General features: G+C 39.4%; 1 protein-coding gene across 7 annotated transcripts in view; it reads left to right on the forward strand.

Moving 5' to 3' along the window:
• Window positions 1-17782, forward strand: part of slc8a2b (solute carrier family 8 member 2b) — a 165196-nt gene that overhangs the window by 73929 nt on the left and 73485 nt on the right. For 3 of the 7 annotated variants that reach the window (XM_044202643.1, XM_044202645.1, XM_044202648.1), the window contains one exon: window positions 12274-12310. The exons of 2 other annotated variants lie outside the window; for them this stretch is intronic. The gene's annotated coding sequence lies outside the window, so the exon portion shown is untranslated. Of the gene's footprint in view, window positions 1-5113; window positions 5173-12273; window positions 12311-17782 lie in introns of all 7 variants that reach the window. 2 more of the 7 variants (XM_044202644.1, XM_044202647.1) reach the window with 1 other exon arrangement.

Consider the following 17782-nt stretch of genomic DNA (forward strand, 5'->3'; position numbering starts at 1 on the left):
CACTTCCGAAACCAACAAACACTAGCACGTACAGTACCTGCCCATGCGCATCACCCTATTAATTTCATACACACACACACACACACAGATACTAAAACACTCGCACACATGCAAATGAACTCACAAACACATGCACACCCAAATACACACACAGCATGTATACACAAGCCACAGAGAAGCAGAGGAGGTGACAGATTAGTGTGGAGAGGAAGTAGTGGGTGTAAATTATTCAGGAGGAGTGCGTGTGTGTTTCAGAGAGGGAAAGGAGGCAGATACGCTTTTATTTTTCCTTTCCTTTCCTTCCTTCAGAAGGATGGGAGAAATAACAGTTTAGTGCAATGTGCAGGATACTTGATTTTCTCCTTCTCTCAATCTAAATCTGTCTGTTCATACTTCCATCCACCTATTGATCTATCAAACTATAATCCATCCATTCGTTCCTCCATTCATTCATCTATACGCGTCAGTCCATCGATACATCATCTGTCCATCCAGTCATCCATTAATCCATTTATCAATAATCAATCCACCCTTCATCCAACAAATATCCATCTATTCGTCGATCTATCCATCATGCTCATCAAGTAACTTTAGCTTCTTTCTTTCACTGCATCTCATCCGATTTCTTTCCTTATGTATCCACTCACTGACACTACTCATTACGATTTAACAGCATGAATGGCAAACGTCTTAAACAGCATTGCTCAAGAATCCACCTGGACATTCTCTCTCACTGTTTTCTCTGATTCTCTCTCTCTTCTTTACTCCGTCTATCCTCTTGCCCTCCTCTCTTCATTTCTGTCTCTTTCCCTCTGGAATACGATTCGCCTTGTTTCTGTCTGTCTTTGACAGAGAGTGGAAATGTGAGGTGTGGGGAACAGAGCAGAGGCAGCAGGCATGTACAGTACCTGCCCTTCTAGCTCGGCTCCCCAGCTTCCTCTTCCTCCTCCTCCTCCTCTTCTTCCTCCTGTCTCTGCCTGCTGCTTCAGTGATTTTAAACTGTTAAACTGTCGAGAAATGCATAGAGAAGATACTGTTGGATGTCTGTCATTCTCTTTCATCACAGACATAAATAAACATCTTCAAAACTGGCAGCTTTTACAAAGATTAATGTAAACTTACAAACACCCTCCTTTAATCCATTTTTACATCTGAACCCAAATAAGATTGATAGTTAGGAGGGAGGTTCATACCTCTTATGATTATGACAGTTTAGATTAATGCCAGTGATGACAAAAATGTTTAGTTCCTGTTATGGTTTTGGGTTTGTGTATAGTTATTTCCTGTCTTATTTTGAAATACTCTCCTCCCCTTATGTGTCTTGTAGCTTTACTTCCTGTCTTTGATTTCGTTTCCCTCCAGTTTTGTTGGTTGCCCTACCCTAATTAGTTTCACCTGTGTCTAGTTATCCTGCTCTCACCTGTGTATTTAGTCTTTACTCCTTGGTTGTCAGTTGACCTTCATCTGTGTGTGTCAAGCTTTCTAGCCCTTACCCTGTGTGCCTTGTGGATTTACTGCCTTGGTTTCTGGAATTTCTACCTGCATTTTGGATTATTTGTTGCCTGTTCTTTGGATTTATGTTTGCCTGTTGGACTGGTCCCCTGTTTTTGACCACTGCCTGCCTGTTACCAATGTAAGCCTCTTCATTTATTAAACTGTTAGACTGCACCAGCTCAGCCTACGTGTCTGCATTTGGGTCCAATCCATTGTTTTCCCCCGAGTTCCCTGCTCGGCACCACGACAGTTCCATGCTTTTCAAAATAAGAAATTTGAATGAAAAATCACTGGACAAGAACATTTGAAGTAAGATGTTTTCTTCTTTTCTGGAGAAGTTATCAAAATTGTTGTCAATTAACTTCCTGTGGATCAACTGATCCAGTAATGGACTAATCACAATAACACAACTGAAGAAGGTGGTTAGATTAACTGCAACACCTTCAATTAAAACTTTCATCAAAGGCAAACAAGCTTGATTGACATGAACAGGGAATTTTTGTTTATGTGCCAGTAATCAACAGAATACTCTTCAGAAACAACATTCCAGCCCATTCACCAGAATAAAATGTTGCCATTTTATGTTTATGCAAACCACAGTGTATCATATTTCAGTTTGATTGCAGACTTACTTATTATGTCTATTTCTTTTCTATTAGTGCTTCTTCTCCTGTGTGACGTGATAGTGAGCAGCTGTAACAAAGACTTTCCCCTCGGGGATCAAAGTATTTCTGATTCTGGATACATTGAATCTCTACGTTTTTAAATACATAAGATACGTATCATATCAACGCTTGTATAAAATGTATCAAACATTTTTGACGTAGTTAAAATAACTTAAGAGCAAAATTTCATGCTCAGAGGAGGAGGGGCGGATGGTGGCGTGTTCGGTAGTCAGATGGCTGGAGTTGCAAAAGCAGCAGAGATACTGTTTGCTTCGCATTTCAACTGTTTTGAGCATCTCGTCAGGACATTTGTAGCCGTTTTGTGGCAACAAAACCAGCTATTTTAACTTAAATCATGATCTTTTCCTAACAAAGTGGTTTTTATGCCTAAACCTAACCAGACCTTAACCACCACGTTTGAAATCATGTACAGATTCAATGTATCTGTGGTTTGCTGAAACGTGAAATGGCAACATTTTACGCTGGCAATTGGGACACATACATTCTTATGTGGACATGAAATTAGATCAGTGTCAAGAGCAGAGAGAGCTTAGATTGGAAAATAAGGAGGTTTGAGGCAGTGACTTGGAATAGATTGACAGGAAAATAGATGGGAAAGGACAAGAGGCCGAATAGTCCGCTGGAATGATAACTACCCAGAGCAGGACGGAGAAAGAGGTCAATACAACAACAGACAAATAGTGTAATTAGGGAAGAGAGAGAGGCCAAGCAAAAAAAATAACTAGAGCATGTTTAGGAAAGAGAGAGGGTGATTGAACAGCTGAAATGCACATCATTAGGAGAGAAAACAGAAATGTCCCATGAATACATAAACACTACACAAATAATAGAGGGGGAAAAAGAGGTTGATTGAATCACAATTAAGAGGAAATGAGAGAGACAGGCTGGGAGTGTTGGTATGCAGTAATCTGAAAAGGAAGAAATAAGTCTCCAAAGCGGAGAAGTTCCCTGTTTGTTTGTTGTGTAGAAAATGAGAGGCCCTGATTACACAATCACCCCGCGTTGAGTGAATCCATCGTGGCGTTTGCCTCTGGCATTTAACTGCACACTGTCAGACTAACTAGAGATTTATTGTATTTCCTGGAAGGGAAGGAAGGATGAGAAGGAGAGCTCCTACAGTGGAAGATAGTTAAGAAGGAATTACAGTAATAATGCAATTCAAATACTAGAGTTTGTGGTAGTTCCAGTTCTAAACTCTTAAACCCAAACACCCTCAGTTGTTTTCTAATTTTTCTAGTGTCTCAGTAAGGTCTTCTTACTTCAATGTCCCTTTACAGAGATTATCCAAGTCTGTTTGACTCTACTGGAGGGATGAACTCCAGAAGATAGTCCCTCATATGGTGTTTTAATGATGGTGGTGGAGAGCGCTGTCCAACATGTAGCTCCAAAACCTTCCAGAGGTGTTCAGTTGGGTGGGTGATCTCTCCTGATATAGTGGCAGCCTCTCCCAACCGAATGCCTCTCGGCAGTCTCCCCTTTTCCTCCTGTGTCCTGACAGAGCTTGTCTAGATTCCACTGTAAACACGCCCATTCATTCAGTTCAAGGCGTTTCCTTCACGAAAACACAGCCAAGTCTTTGCTGGGCTCAGCCATGGATCTGCCTGGGCCCTAACATGGCCCAGCCGCCAATTCTAGGTGGCTGGATCTGTACCAATTCAGTAGCGTACGATTCACATTGTTTTAATACACATCAAACCGTTCAGCGAGCCCTCGTATCCTGTGTTGAAGCATCTGCATTTTTGTTTCTCCACTTGTTTGTTCAGGTTTTTCCTTTTTCCTACACCTTTACAACAAATAATTCATTTCATACAAACCTTCTCTTAAATTAGTGTAAGTGGAAATATTGGAAGTAGTTTTTAACAATTTTTGTGGGTTTGAACAACCCTTTACTGTCCCAAATGTGACTGTAGTGATGAAGATTTCTTGATTTTAAATAAACAGTATCGATTCTCCCAAGTCAAGTCCAGTCAATTTTATTTATCTCCCAAAATCACAAATTTGCCATAAATGGCTTTACAATTTGTACAGGATTCGACACACTCTATCCTTGGAAGAGCAGCAGGAAAGGACCCTTCTCCTTTCTTAAACTGTTGGGGTTACAACACAGAAGAGGTATAAGTTATCATTTGTGCTCGCACATCTATCACCCAAATGTCAACAATTTTTGGCGCAAGTTTGTTTGGTTTCTAGACAGTCAGATTTGGAAATAATGAACCAATAGTTTGCATTGTAGTCTCAATGAAGGACGCCGATGGGGAAATAACAAAAGTTATTTGAAGTCAAGTAATTTGTCAAATATGTTGAGGGCATCAAAGGTTTTCAAATCAGTGCCATGTAGGAAGTAACAAATGATCTTTGACAACGACTGTGTATAGGAGATTAATTCCTTGACAGATGCCATGATCAACTGATGAAATAAAATAAAAATTCTTTAGCTTTTGAGTTATTTTGGTCAACGTTGCATTCGCACAACAGATGACACCAGAGTTGACACCTTCTCAGGTTGTCTTGGTGCGGTGAGTTTTCATACCAGCCTAAATGAACCAACCCAAAGGACACAAACACCAGTTTCTTTGAACCGCACCAAACAGATGTTATAGCACCTGATTTTATTTTGAATTATTTATCATAATGATTTTATTTTGGAAAGAGGATTGATGCTTTTACAGTATTAATGAACTACATCTGTATAGAAGTCTGTTGTGCTTCGCTGCACATACTGTATGTAAAGAGATATAATGTTCAATGATAGAGCGGCTTGTGTTCGTAGTTTTCTTCCTTCTGATGTTAGACATCTTACTATTTGGCCATCAGCTCTACAGTATGTTCCGCTGTCTGTTCTTGAACATACTGTATGTCTATGTGTTTATGTGAAACATAGACAAGTCCAATGGGAACTGAAGTTTATGTCATATCTAATCTATTTCTTACAGACAGCCATCCCGCACTGTGATGCAGTACAGCTACCCAGAGGCAGCAGTAGAAGTTAGAGGTGAGCATGTGACAGGAGGGTCACTGGAAACTGAATGGCTTTTCTCTTCCACAACTAATAATGTCAAACTGCCTTTGCCAGAAGTGCTTAACCATTTGCTGTTCACTGGACAGCAGTAGCAGAGACATGGTCCCATGAAATGAGGAATATTTTTAAAATTATGTGAACTTATGGAAGAATTATGTCCCACTATTTTAAACAACAACTAATGGTTAACTTTTACAACGTTGGTAAAATTTATGGGACAGTAGCCAACCACAGAATGAGACAAAGCCTTTGGATGCCTCGCTCATCTCTCTGCACGCAAACTAAAGGTACATTACGTTGAAACCGTTCTTCTCTCACGGTACACCGCCTCCATAGCTGATCATTGTGGTTCAGCAGTAAACTTTGCATAACTGACCAGTTGGACTTGACTTTCGGTTTATTGGTTTGAGAAATTTTCAAAAATCAGGCGACACAGACATCTGATGACCTCATGAAAGCAGCTTTTCACTATTTCCCTGTCTGACAAAAACGTTTGAAGGAATATTACTGTTCTTAATTGTGACAGCACACTGGATAGACTTTGGTATTGCAAAAAGCAGCACTGGAGGCTGAATGTTTTTGTGGCTCGCACACTGGGGAATCTGGAATTTTGATGATCCTTGTCTCTGGACATCGTGAGCAGCTTTAAATCGCCATGATGAAAGTGAAATCATGAATGTTCACTGGCTAAAACCAGGACAAAGCTCATTCAGTTAACAATCTGTGGATCAGTAAAAAGGTTTTATTAAAATCTGTAAAATAATTTTTTTTCTCCTCCGACTACCCTGCAGAGAAGAGCAGAAGTAAAAAAACAAAACATTGCCTCAGAACATATTCTGCTGGTGTGAAAAAAGAGAATTTGTTAAATGCTCAGAATTAATCTTTTCATGAGAGACCAGAACGCTGCTTAAAATGAAGATAGATGTAGGGAGTCATCTGAAAATTGGGCTCCAACAATGGACTTTGCTGCAGCCGGAGTCCCTGATGGGCTGTAAAGCTGACTGATTTTGTAAAACACACATACAGAGGATGAACAGCATGGGCATAAACTCACACCTTTATTTAACATGAGTAGTTTCACCCTATTTACACTCACACAGTGACACACGCTTACATTTTGAAGCTGCCCAGTATAACCACTGTCTGATCTCTTGACCACTGACCAGTTGGGTGTGAAGGGCTTGCTCAAGGGCACATCCAATCTAGCGAAGTTATGGTCTCTGATTTCTTTCTAAGTTGAGTTTACAAGTACCTTTTTAAAAGTACTTAAAGTAGATTGTCTTTGGTGTTTCAATCCATGTCCAAGTTGGTTTGGTGATTAGGAGACCATCCTTCAAGCTTTGATGTCAAATGAAAAGATAATTTCCAACAGAAATGTACATTTTAAGTAGGCTACTGTAATTTCACTGCATTTGATTTAAACTGGTGGGCTTTTAGTGTTCTGGTATTGTTGGGCTTAAATATGTACAGCTATGGCACAATTGTAGTCCGAAGGAGCAGTGTCAAAAATTGGGTCCTTAAAGGATTTTAAATGGGTCTCAAAATGAGGTTAGTTTATTTTCAGCCACAGTAGCAGAGTGACTCTAGGAATGACAATGTCAGGTCAGTTGGTCAGTACACCTCTTTGGTCCAGACTGAAAGATCTGTCCAATGAACAAACATTCATGGTTCCCAGGGGGTGAATCCTAATAGCTTTGGTTATCCTCTGACTTTTCATGTACCATCACCAGGTCAAAAATTATTAAGTATCCACTGAAATGTGTCAAGAAGAGGGATTGGGCCAGAGTTTGGTACAGACATTTATGGTTCCCAGACAATGGCTCCTAATGGCTTTGTTGGTAACCTAAATGACTGACACCTCAACAACTGTTGTATGGATTACCATAACATTTGTTACAGACATTCATGCCCCCCTCGGGATGAATTGTAATCATGTTGGTGATCCCTGACTTCTCATCTAGCGCAATCATCAGGTCAGAATATAAATGTATCAGGAACTTTGGTTTAGGACCAAATACCTGCAACAATAATGACACTATTCTTTCTCTCAGCACAATGAGAGAAAGAATATTTCTTTGATAATTTTCTCTGTCTCTGCCGTTGCCTCCTCAAAAAGACAAGTCAAGTTATGTAATTCTGTCCATAGTCACAACAGACTTTGTTAAAATCGGGGTCTGTTATTTAATGCATGTCCATCTGGGCTCCTTAACTTGGTAACTCTTGAAGAAGTGAGCAAAGAGGAGCCAGCTTGATTCACCAGATTGGCCAAGAATCTCTGCACTGTGAATGAGCAACACTCATTCAGCTGTTGCATTAGTCCATTTGTAGGTGTGACTTTTGAATGTTGGTGAACCCCCCCCCGACTAGTCTGTGTAGTTTTGTTTTAGTGTTCCTCTTACAAACTGATGTGTGCTGCTTCACTGGTGAGTGAAGGTCTTGGTCTGGAAGTGTATTTAAAGTCATCTCCAGCTGCCGTGTTCACGGCCCTCACTCTCGTCACGTGATGTCAACCAAAGTCAGTGCTGTTGGCATTTACCACCCATGGGTCAGCGCTGGGTCACTGCAACTGTTGCAGCGTGAACAAATTCACAGAGATTCCAGCCAATGGACATGTCAGAAAAAAAAAAAAAAGTATCACAGTAGCAGCGTTGCCTCCTCTGTGCGTTTGGTAAGCAAGACTATAACTGTGAGAGCAGCCTTCATTTCTCTGCCGAACTCTCCTGGTCCAGGAGACCTGCAGCCTGAGGCTTTCCAAATAAACCGAGTCACGAGCTTTCCAGTGTTTTCAAAGTGCCACTTCATGGTTTTCGCAGTTGCATCATAACCATATATGTATGCATGTATGTAGCCATCTATTCTCCTGCCTGTCTGTCTAAACCTCCGCAACTTGAAGTGATCGCATTGCTCCTTCATCTTTTTTACACTATGCAATTATGTATCCAACTACACCTTTGCTGCAAGTATTTGCATTTAAATTAAGGCAGCCATTCATACGTGCAATGAGGATGCAGGAAAGTCTTGTCAGGATTGAAAGTACATCTCTCTGTTACAGAAGTGCTTCTCTATCCTCTGTTAGACAGTTCTGTTGTCATGTATTAAAACCTGTTAAAAAGAATGAAATGTTTGTTTACAGATTGCTATTATTTGCTTTATTATATTTTTGCCATGGGAAGTGCAGGTTTTTAAATCAAATCTATGGATTTTTACATCTTTCAAAGGATTATTTGGGGAATTACAGCTACAGTGTTTATTGCAGAGTTTGCCTCTTGTAGGCCCTAATTCTGATAACATTCAAATTATCTCAAATATTTTAAATAGCCAGAAATGCTTTTGAAAAATATCCAATCTACTCATAACTCTACATCTACACTTAAACGCCTTTTAATGCCTTTCCTTAGTGTGGTTTGCGTTGTCATCATAGTTCACAAGGGTTCAGCTATAGCTATGGTATTGACACTAAGGTTAATGAATTACAGTTGGCAGGGCTGATTTAATGCTCTATATTCCCCTGCCGAAATAACACAGATGTGAAAGCTCCAGAAGAACAGCTGCATGAAAACCAAAGTGGTTATGAAAACTTTGGTTTTCTGCATTTCACAAACAAACTGCAGAGGCTGCAGCTATTTCTAATTAGTAAATGAGTGACCTTTTATGTAGCGTGCTGTAGAGGAGCAGGTGATGGTATCAACGAGAGTTATTTTCTTACCCAGTGGATTTCTTTTAATTGATTTTTTTAAGTTTTGTTTATTGCTTTAAGCTACTTAGACTGTGGCACTAAACACCTTGAGATAGGGAGCAGGAATTTAAATGGAAGATAAAGTTAATATTGTGAATATAAGACTGCTTTTTGTCTAGTTTTTGTATAGCTTTCTCACTTACAAATGTAGATAGTGGTGACCAATAGTTCATGGTAGTGTGACAAACAAGTCTGTTTACATTCAGATGATTCGAGCCGGCAGGTGCCATGGAGACTGTACTGTGCATGTGCAGTGGGCCGCACAACATTTTTCAACAGTCTGGTTGATCATGTTTGGTTAAAAAGAAAGAGAAGCATGTTTAAGACTGTTGTTTGAATCCCAGACAAAACCTCCCCTGGAGAGAGAAAGTGTGGGTTACAACAACTCCATCATAATGTGATTTATTTTTGCAGTGATGGAAATTGTTAACCATGAACTGTGGGGGCCAAAATAAATAATTTTCTCCTGAAAATTGCTTTACTTTAGACCTTTCATGATGTCATGATGCTCTCTACAGTCACACACAAATAAACCACCTGACGCTATTCACAGCAGGATCCCTAACCCTAGGTTATTGAAATATAATATCATTTTTTTAGGGATATGTAGAAGGGGCCTTGTTTCCACAGTGACCCAACATTCAGACGGACTAGAAAATTATTGCCTGTCTTGTGAAAAACCTGAATGCAGTAAACAAACCTTTTTTTTTTTTTCTAATGTAGTTTAGTGGATATCGTTTTCAATATGTTGCTTGACTCGACCTTTAGAAATACTGTGAGATGTGTCAGGGAGACAGAGATAAAGAGGAGGAGAGAGAACAAAGCCAGAGAGGTGATGTATAACTGTACTGTATTATGTAGCAGAGGAAAGAAAGAAAGGAGCTATGCAGGGTAAAAGAGCACTGCGATTAGAGATGATGCAGAGGAGGAGATTATTTGGTGGTGAACTTTAGCGTCTCCACTCTTGATGAATGCCTCTGTAATGAACAGCAACCTTTAGCCGAGACATTTACGTCATCCACGGCATAAGTGAAGAACAAGGAGGAGAGGAGTGGAAGAATAAACCTGATGTTTATTAGAGTGTCACAGACAAGGTCTGCCCTTCAATTACACATTTACACACACCTGAGGACTGGTCCACTGTGGTGTGTCAAGGCAACAGTTTCAAAAGCATGTGTTTCAGAGAGCATTACACAGGCACACCATTTTACAGCTAGAAATTATAAAAATAACCAAAGACTGTATGTAGCTTTGAGTCCAGAGTTGGCTAAAGGGAACATAAAAGTTCCTAAATAATATTTTATTTTTAATAGTTCAGGACATTTAATGATCCTGAACTTTAACCTAATTCTAACTTTTAATATAAAACCAAATCTTAACCCTTCAGCAGCCATTTGAAGAAGTGAGGACAAGCAAACATTCCCAGTTTCCATAAATGTCCTCACTCTCAAGGTCTAAACCTCAAATTGGCCCTCCCAGAAATACAAGCGTACACACTCCACCCAGGCCTGATCCGTAAGACATTTTGGTGGATATAATGACTGAAGGTTAAAGACTAAAGATAAGCAAATTGTTTACCAAATTAAGATCTTCCTCAGACGTTATCTAAATAATCATGTGAATGTATGCTTGGTGAATGAAAATGATCATTTCCAGTTGTGTGTGTGTGTGTGTGTGTGTGTTTGTTTGTGTCAGTATGTCCTTTCACGTGTGGTGTTTACGACGTGTGTGCCGTCCCCTCGATTCACTGAGTCGTATCAGATGAGTTAACCTTGCAGAGCAGTAGGTCATCTCTCCCACCAGCCGTCCCTCTCAGCCGATAAAGAGCCATTGATGGTCAATAAGAGGATCCATCGACCTGATAATAGAGGTTAAGACCTTGTGAAGAAGGACTTGAACTCTATTGTGTTCCAAATCAGAGGCTGGATGCTCTGATTTCTGGACAGAATACATGAAATGCAGCCTAGAAATGCTTTATTTTACGCAAATGTATTGTTTGTGTTGTTGTATTCAATGCAGCCCTCAGTATCTCATAATTCATTCTCCCCTGATCAGTTGTTTAATGGAGCGTTAAGTTGACAAATATCATATGATCACATAATATTTAGCAGACATTTGCATTCAGGTGAAAGAAACACTGCAGGAAGTAAATATTGAAAGCCAGGAATATTTTTTTCTTGTTAACAGCCTAAATATGTTGTTGATCACAGGGTGTTACAGGGAAGAAAAAGATCATTTAAATGAATAAATGTACCCATTTACTTTACTGTATACATTGTGTGTACAAGATGAACTAAAAACTGTTAAATCACACATCCAAAAAAAACTAATTAGTTTCTGACCACAGATAATAAAAAAGAGAGGGGTGAACTGCATGAAAAGAAAGAAAAAAAGTATTGATACAGGAGTTGTATCCATATATTAAGTTAATATTTATAAATTAACCTTTTTGCATCAAACACTTGAATGTGCATCATTCAGTATTCTGCAAAAGTCCATGTTATCCTCAAACCTTTATTGCAGGCTGGGTGGAAAAGCCAGTGAAACAGTTTGTGGACCATTGTGAGACACTAAAGCTCTAATGAAATGTCTTCAGGTTTACTGGCTCTTAAAAGCAGAATTTCATCGCAAGTTCAAAACAGTTTTTTTGTGGCTGTGGTCAGAGAGTAATCTCTGTCATGCAGTGGATGACTCATACTCACTCGATATTTAATTAAAGGCCAAAATCAGCCCAATACATCAGCACACAGGTACATCTGTCTCACCCTGCTCCTCTTCATCAGTCCATTCCTCCCTCAGTTCTCATACCAGCTGTTATTATTTGACTCTCTGGTGTAAATATACTGCACACACTTCAATTTGTGTGTATATTTGTGATTGTACTCATTATCCATGACCCATCTCTGTCGATGATGGCTCACCTAATTAACTGATCTATATATGAGATCTCTCTCTCTCTCTCTCTCTCTCTCTCTCTCACACACTCTCACTCTCACACACTCTCACTCTCTCACACACACACACACACTTTTCTCTAAAACTCTCTACCACTCCCTTTATTTTTCTCTCTTTCCTTCTCACTTTCTGTATTCCTGCCATCTGTCTGTCTCCTTTTGTTCATCTCTGTCTGTCTTTCTGCCCTTCCTCGGTCCTTGAGCTTATGTGGGATGTGGTACTCCGTATTCATGCTGGATGCTTGATGTGTTTTCTTTTTGTTTCTCCTGTGTGGCTGTGAGAGTTTGAAGAGTGCTTTTAGACCTTGTTGATTGTGTCTTAGCTGTGAAATGTTTAAAACAACATCAAAAGTGAAAGCCTCTCATCTGTTTCTCTCTCTGCAGTGAGCAAGAGTTGAATAAGGAGTACCGGAGACTAGTGGTGAGTTTGCTCTCCCTCCTTTTTATTTTTTCTGGTCATATTTGTTTCTCTTGGGAATTGCACTAATTGGGCCAGACACACGAGGAGACAGGGAGGACGAGGTGTAACATCAAAAGATCTGTAAGTGTAGATCGTGTAATGCTTAACACACAGTGTTCAGATCCACCTCACCTACAGCATGTCACACCCTCACAGAGTTTTCTGGTTGTGAAATGTACTTTGTAGAAGCCATAGTGTGTTTTCAGACTTATACATTGTTGAGGTTAGATTCTGTGCTACTTAGCAATTATGTGTTCAGATAACACAGTGTCTTGTCCACTTTCCGTTGCTTTTTTGTTATCCAGTTTTCTTGCAAGCAGTTAGTTGGCTAGTAGATAATGTTAATGTACAATATAAACATCCGCATACGTTACAACTCACAGCTTTCAGAAAAGTTCCCTTTACAAAGTTGTGACCGCATCAGTGGGTCATTTAAATTGACTCCTCCTGTCAGGACAAACGGGACCCCACTTGAAGGCACCATGTACGCAAGATGTCGGGATCTTTCTGACTTTGACACAGCTGGGTAACTTTAATAACTTTAATCCTGTCCACAAAGGTTGTTTCCCCTCACCCAGCAGAATTAAAACTGTAGAAAAGATGGTGTTCTGCTTTGGTTTTGATCCTTTTTACTTACGTGTTGATGTGTGAGATTAATGATTTAATGTCGCAGATTAAATCATTATTGAGACTGTGCTGTACCTGCAGGAGGCAAATTACATGTTAATATATGTTTCTCACCATAATGGAGATGAACTTACTGTGTGTTTCTCAGTAGAGAAATTTATATGTGACGGATCTGTGTGTGTATTTTAGCGTACATCCTATATTATAAATAGGATATTATAAAGAATACGGTCTAGACCTGCTCTATAGGAAAAGTGTAATGAGATAACTTCTGTTATGAATTGGCGCTACATAAATAAAATTGAATTGAATCGAATCCTGCAGCACTTTTTACCTTTAAAATCGTATTACATTGCGTAATAAAGATTCCACAGGATACTGCTGAGGCATTTAGAGAAAACACAAAACTGAAGTTTTCTGATTATTAGATCTAACAACTGGGGCATTCTGACTCACACTCAAATTAATAAACACTGTGTGCACACACACATAGACACACAGACAGACACACACTGTACACTCAGCAATCAGATGTGAACAGTGGACCGTGAAGTACATCAAGATACTGTACACCATACAATTTGAAATACAGTATATATGCTCAACGTGCGTGTTGACCAATGACCAAGAGGTTTAGGGCTAAAGCAATGCATGCTGGTTAACAGTAATGGCTAATTAGTTATATCTCACAGCAGCCCAGCCAAGTGGTGATGAGTGGGCGCCGTTAGGGGGTCATTACTGTACGTGTGTGTGTGTGTATACATCTTTCTCTCTACTTTTTTCTATCTCTTATTTTTATGGGTGTGGTGTTCATGCATAATTGCTAGTCTGTGTAGTAATTAATGTTCATGTTCTGTTGGGGGTTTTTTTGTGTGTGTGTGTGTGTGTGTGTATGTGCGCATGCACTTGCTCGCATCTATTCTGGGGTCTCTGTTAATCCAGCTCTCCTCTGAGCTGGCTCCGAGCTCAGAAGTCATGTCAAGCTGTCAGAAATCCAGAAGAAAACTGCAACAGGACTCAATTACTGTCTCCTAATGGACCACCACCCCAGCACACACACTCCTATTATATCTCCAATTTCTCTCCATCTTTCTGTTTTTACAGTATGCACTCTCCCTACCTCTTTCCTTAATGTCTCTAGCCATCTCCACTCCTACTTCTTTCATTGGTTGGTTTGTTCCTTCATTCCTTCCATCTTTTCTTCCTCTGTTTACTCTCTCTTCTCGCCTCTTTCGTTCTTCATCTCTCAAATCCGTCCCCCAGATTTGTCACCTTTGCCTGTCTGTCTTCCCCTGTCAGAGCTGCACTTTAATAGGATGTATGTGGAACTGTATGTGTCTATATGTATGCGTGGCTGTATCTATTAGCCTGCTGTGTACATTAGCACAGTGGTAAATAGCCTTGTATTAACTAGGCCTCATCAGACTGATTTGTGTGTATGTATTTGTGTTTGTGTGCGCACACATGCTGTTTTCGTGTGTCGGCTGAATTGTTCTCATCAGCCAGATGTGACATTGATAGATGTTTTTATGGATGCAGTTATGCAATGCATGACACCACTGAGTTAACTAACATAGTATAGACTGAGTGTGTGTGTGTGTGTGTGTGTGTGTGTGTGTGTGTGTGAGAGTAAAATTGATGAGGCTGCTGAGCCTCAGAGGTGTGTTTCCAGTAATAGAGAGCACACGAAAAGGACATATTACCATATTTTAGAAAGTGAAATATTGGAGGAAGTTAAAAATTGAAAACCTCTGTGGGCGAGGCTGCACTCTCGGCTCTGACTCGACACTGGTAACACAATGTTTTAGATCCAGTCTTAAAGATCTCATATTGTTGATCATTCAATGTCCAAATTTGGTCTGAACATTGCACCGTATTTTTTAGATGCTTGATGTGATTTTAGGGGTATTTGGTAGATGGACTATATTTACTAGTGTCATTCACACACTGATGGCAGGTGCCAGTACAAAGAAACTAACTCATTCACACACACTCACACATCGAAGGCAAGTTCAGTATCTTGCCCAAGGACACTTCTACATGAGGTGGGCTGGGATCGAACCGCCGACCCTCCGATCAGAGGACGACCTCTATCTCCAAGCCACAGCCGATTGAAATTTTTCTTCATTTTTGTACATCGAATATGAAGCAGGATGCATTTACGATGCATATCTGCAATGAAATACTCAACTTGTATTGTTGTTACTCAACTTTTTTTACTGATGGTAATACCTAGCACCTTGAACTCAGAATGATGTGAACAATGGCCTTACAGTACATTGGAAATTAATAAACTAGACCCATTCCTGTGACTTGTTTTAACGGACCTCTTATATTCTTATACATCTTTTCACTGTTACAAATTCCTGCCAGTTTTTTGCAGTTGCCATTTTTAGTCCAAAGGCTCTTGTAGCCCACCAAGGTGTCTCAGTAAGGCTGATCTCTTGAAATATGATGGTGACATCAGTGATCCTAGGTTCAAGTTTAATACTGTTTTGGTTAAGATATGAGACGAGATATGATTAGTTGTTACATAGACCCATTAGTGTAGTCTGCCATGTGTACAAAGAAAGTGAAATCCAAAGACAAGTATCCCCTACCTACTGGGGCAGAGTAGGCAGTACTTCCTTTTCAAAAATGTCTTTTTAGTTTTTTATTACACTGTCAGGGTCACTGCTTCAGGACATAAACTACTTTTTCCGTTTTATCTGAAATTATCTTTACTTTGGGGTGTTTTATATTGTTAAGATAACAAATGGAAAACAACAAGCGCTCAAGAATCACTACAGTGTGCAAGAACACATGGAAAAGTAAGTGTTAGGCGAGACAGATGCATTTGTCCTGTTACATTACCATCTGTGCTGCACAAGCTTCAAGAGATGAGAGAAGAAGGAAATGACAGGAGAGAAACTACATGAAGAAAAAGAAAAGAAGAAACAAGATAACGGGCGAATAGCACTGGCATTTAAATAAGAGAAAATTAAACAGAAGATCAGAGGAAATGAAAGAGACACGAGAATATCACCAAGTATAAATACGATTTCTCTTTAAGTTAATATTATTATTATGTCACACATTTCATAGTGAACACCTACTCAGCAATACGTTTCTCATATTTTATATCAAAATGCCCTTACTTAATACTTGCAATGCTTTAAGCTAAATTTGACATACAAGATTAATTCTAAGACACACCTTTCCCATGCTGCAACACAAAGCATGCATATAAAAATGTGTTAGGGAAACTTTAGATAATCAGGCTCTTCCATCTAAGTGTCGGGGAAACTGGCACTGATATTACTCAACTGGACATTGGATCATTAACATTACTGCAATACCTGAAATATTGTGCAGTATTCTCAATATTCTCTTACTCCTGTGCAATATACCCTGTTCTCAGTTAATTATTCCATGTTTGTTGATATTTATTAAACTATATTATTGCTGTGCAATATCCACCACCTAAAAAGCTGGTTAAATCTGCTATTCTATTAGTACTTCTTCTCCTGTTTGACGTGATAGTGAGCAGCTGTAACATAGAGTTTCCCCTCGGGGATCAATAAAGTATTTCTGATTCTTATTCTGATTCTGACCTCAGGGCTGTTGAGTCAAATCCCTAGACTGATTTGAAAAATCTGTTCCTAGAATTAAAGAAAAAATGTTTCTTCATCCTTCAGTCGAAGTGGTTTAGTGAAGTTTGTAACTGTTTTAGTTGAGTTTCTTGGTGGGAAGCTGTAAAGCTATGGCTTGTGACTATGTGTTTGTGCAGGATACAATCCCTGGTTGAATAAAAACACTTTTCCTTTTCACAAGTTTTTCTCTCTTAAGGAGCAACAGCACATTTGCATTCTGTTAACATCATTCTTCCCTCCTGTCAGTGAGATCTGTTTCAGCTGGAAATTAAATGTGGAGTCGATCCAATGGAACTGTGTAGTAAATTATTCATGTGGCTTTGCTTCTCTGTGTGCGCTTGTACAGGGGTTAAGACTCAAAACAAAATGTATCTTCGAGTACTGTGCAGAATACCTTATGAAATCTAACAGACTCTGACTGCAAAACAGAAGACAAGCAGGTAAAAAACAGTTCTGTTGTTTGGAAGGTTTCGATTTGATTTAAAAAAGATTAAATGTAATATGGTGTGCATTGACAACATAGAGGGGAAGATTAGTTGTACAGCAGTTCCTTCCGTATAGTTCGCCATGTCTAATAATAACTGTACCACTGGCAGATACTCAAAGCCAGTTATGCAGTTATGGTATTAAAACTCAGCTCTTGCTGCTCCCTTGTGATCCAGTAAACAAAAGTAGAAACGACTGACGTTCCAAAACATCACTGAAATAAATCTAGTATATACAGGAACTCAACATTCATCCTCTCTTCTTCACACAGACTCAACATCCTTCAGGTTGAATTCAAATTCCCAAATGAGTTGTTTGAAACAAAGCATGAATTAAGTGCAAATCATCAGACAAAAGTGAAGTTTACTGATGTCAATCTAGTGTTGTTTTGTTATTACATATAACTTTTGTCCTGTATTCACACTTGTTAGGGTGTTTAAACTTTTGACATAGAAACAAGCATGCCTCTTTTTGCAAGTCCTTCTGTTTACATAAACCTAGTTTGAGGCCAAAATTAAATGTTTTTGCTAATCTGATAGACGGAAACATGTAATGCCAACATATAGGCCTATATGGGAGCCAATACAACGACAGAAGGAAAAAACATAACATCAGGAGAACAAGAGCTCATCAAATGGACTGTTGTAATGTCAGCTGCAGGTACTCGTCTTCTCTTTTGGCTCGTTCT

This window comes from Siniperca chuatsi, linkage group LG7 (genome assembly GCF_020085105.1).
Source record: "Siniperca chuatsi isolate FFG_IHB_CAS linkage group LG7, ASM2008510v1, whole genome shotgun sequence".
NCBI lineage: Eukaryota > Metazoa > Chordata > Actinopteri > Centrarchiformes > Sinipercidae > Siniperca > Siniperca chuatsi.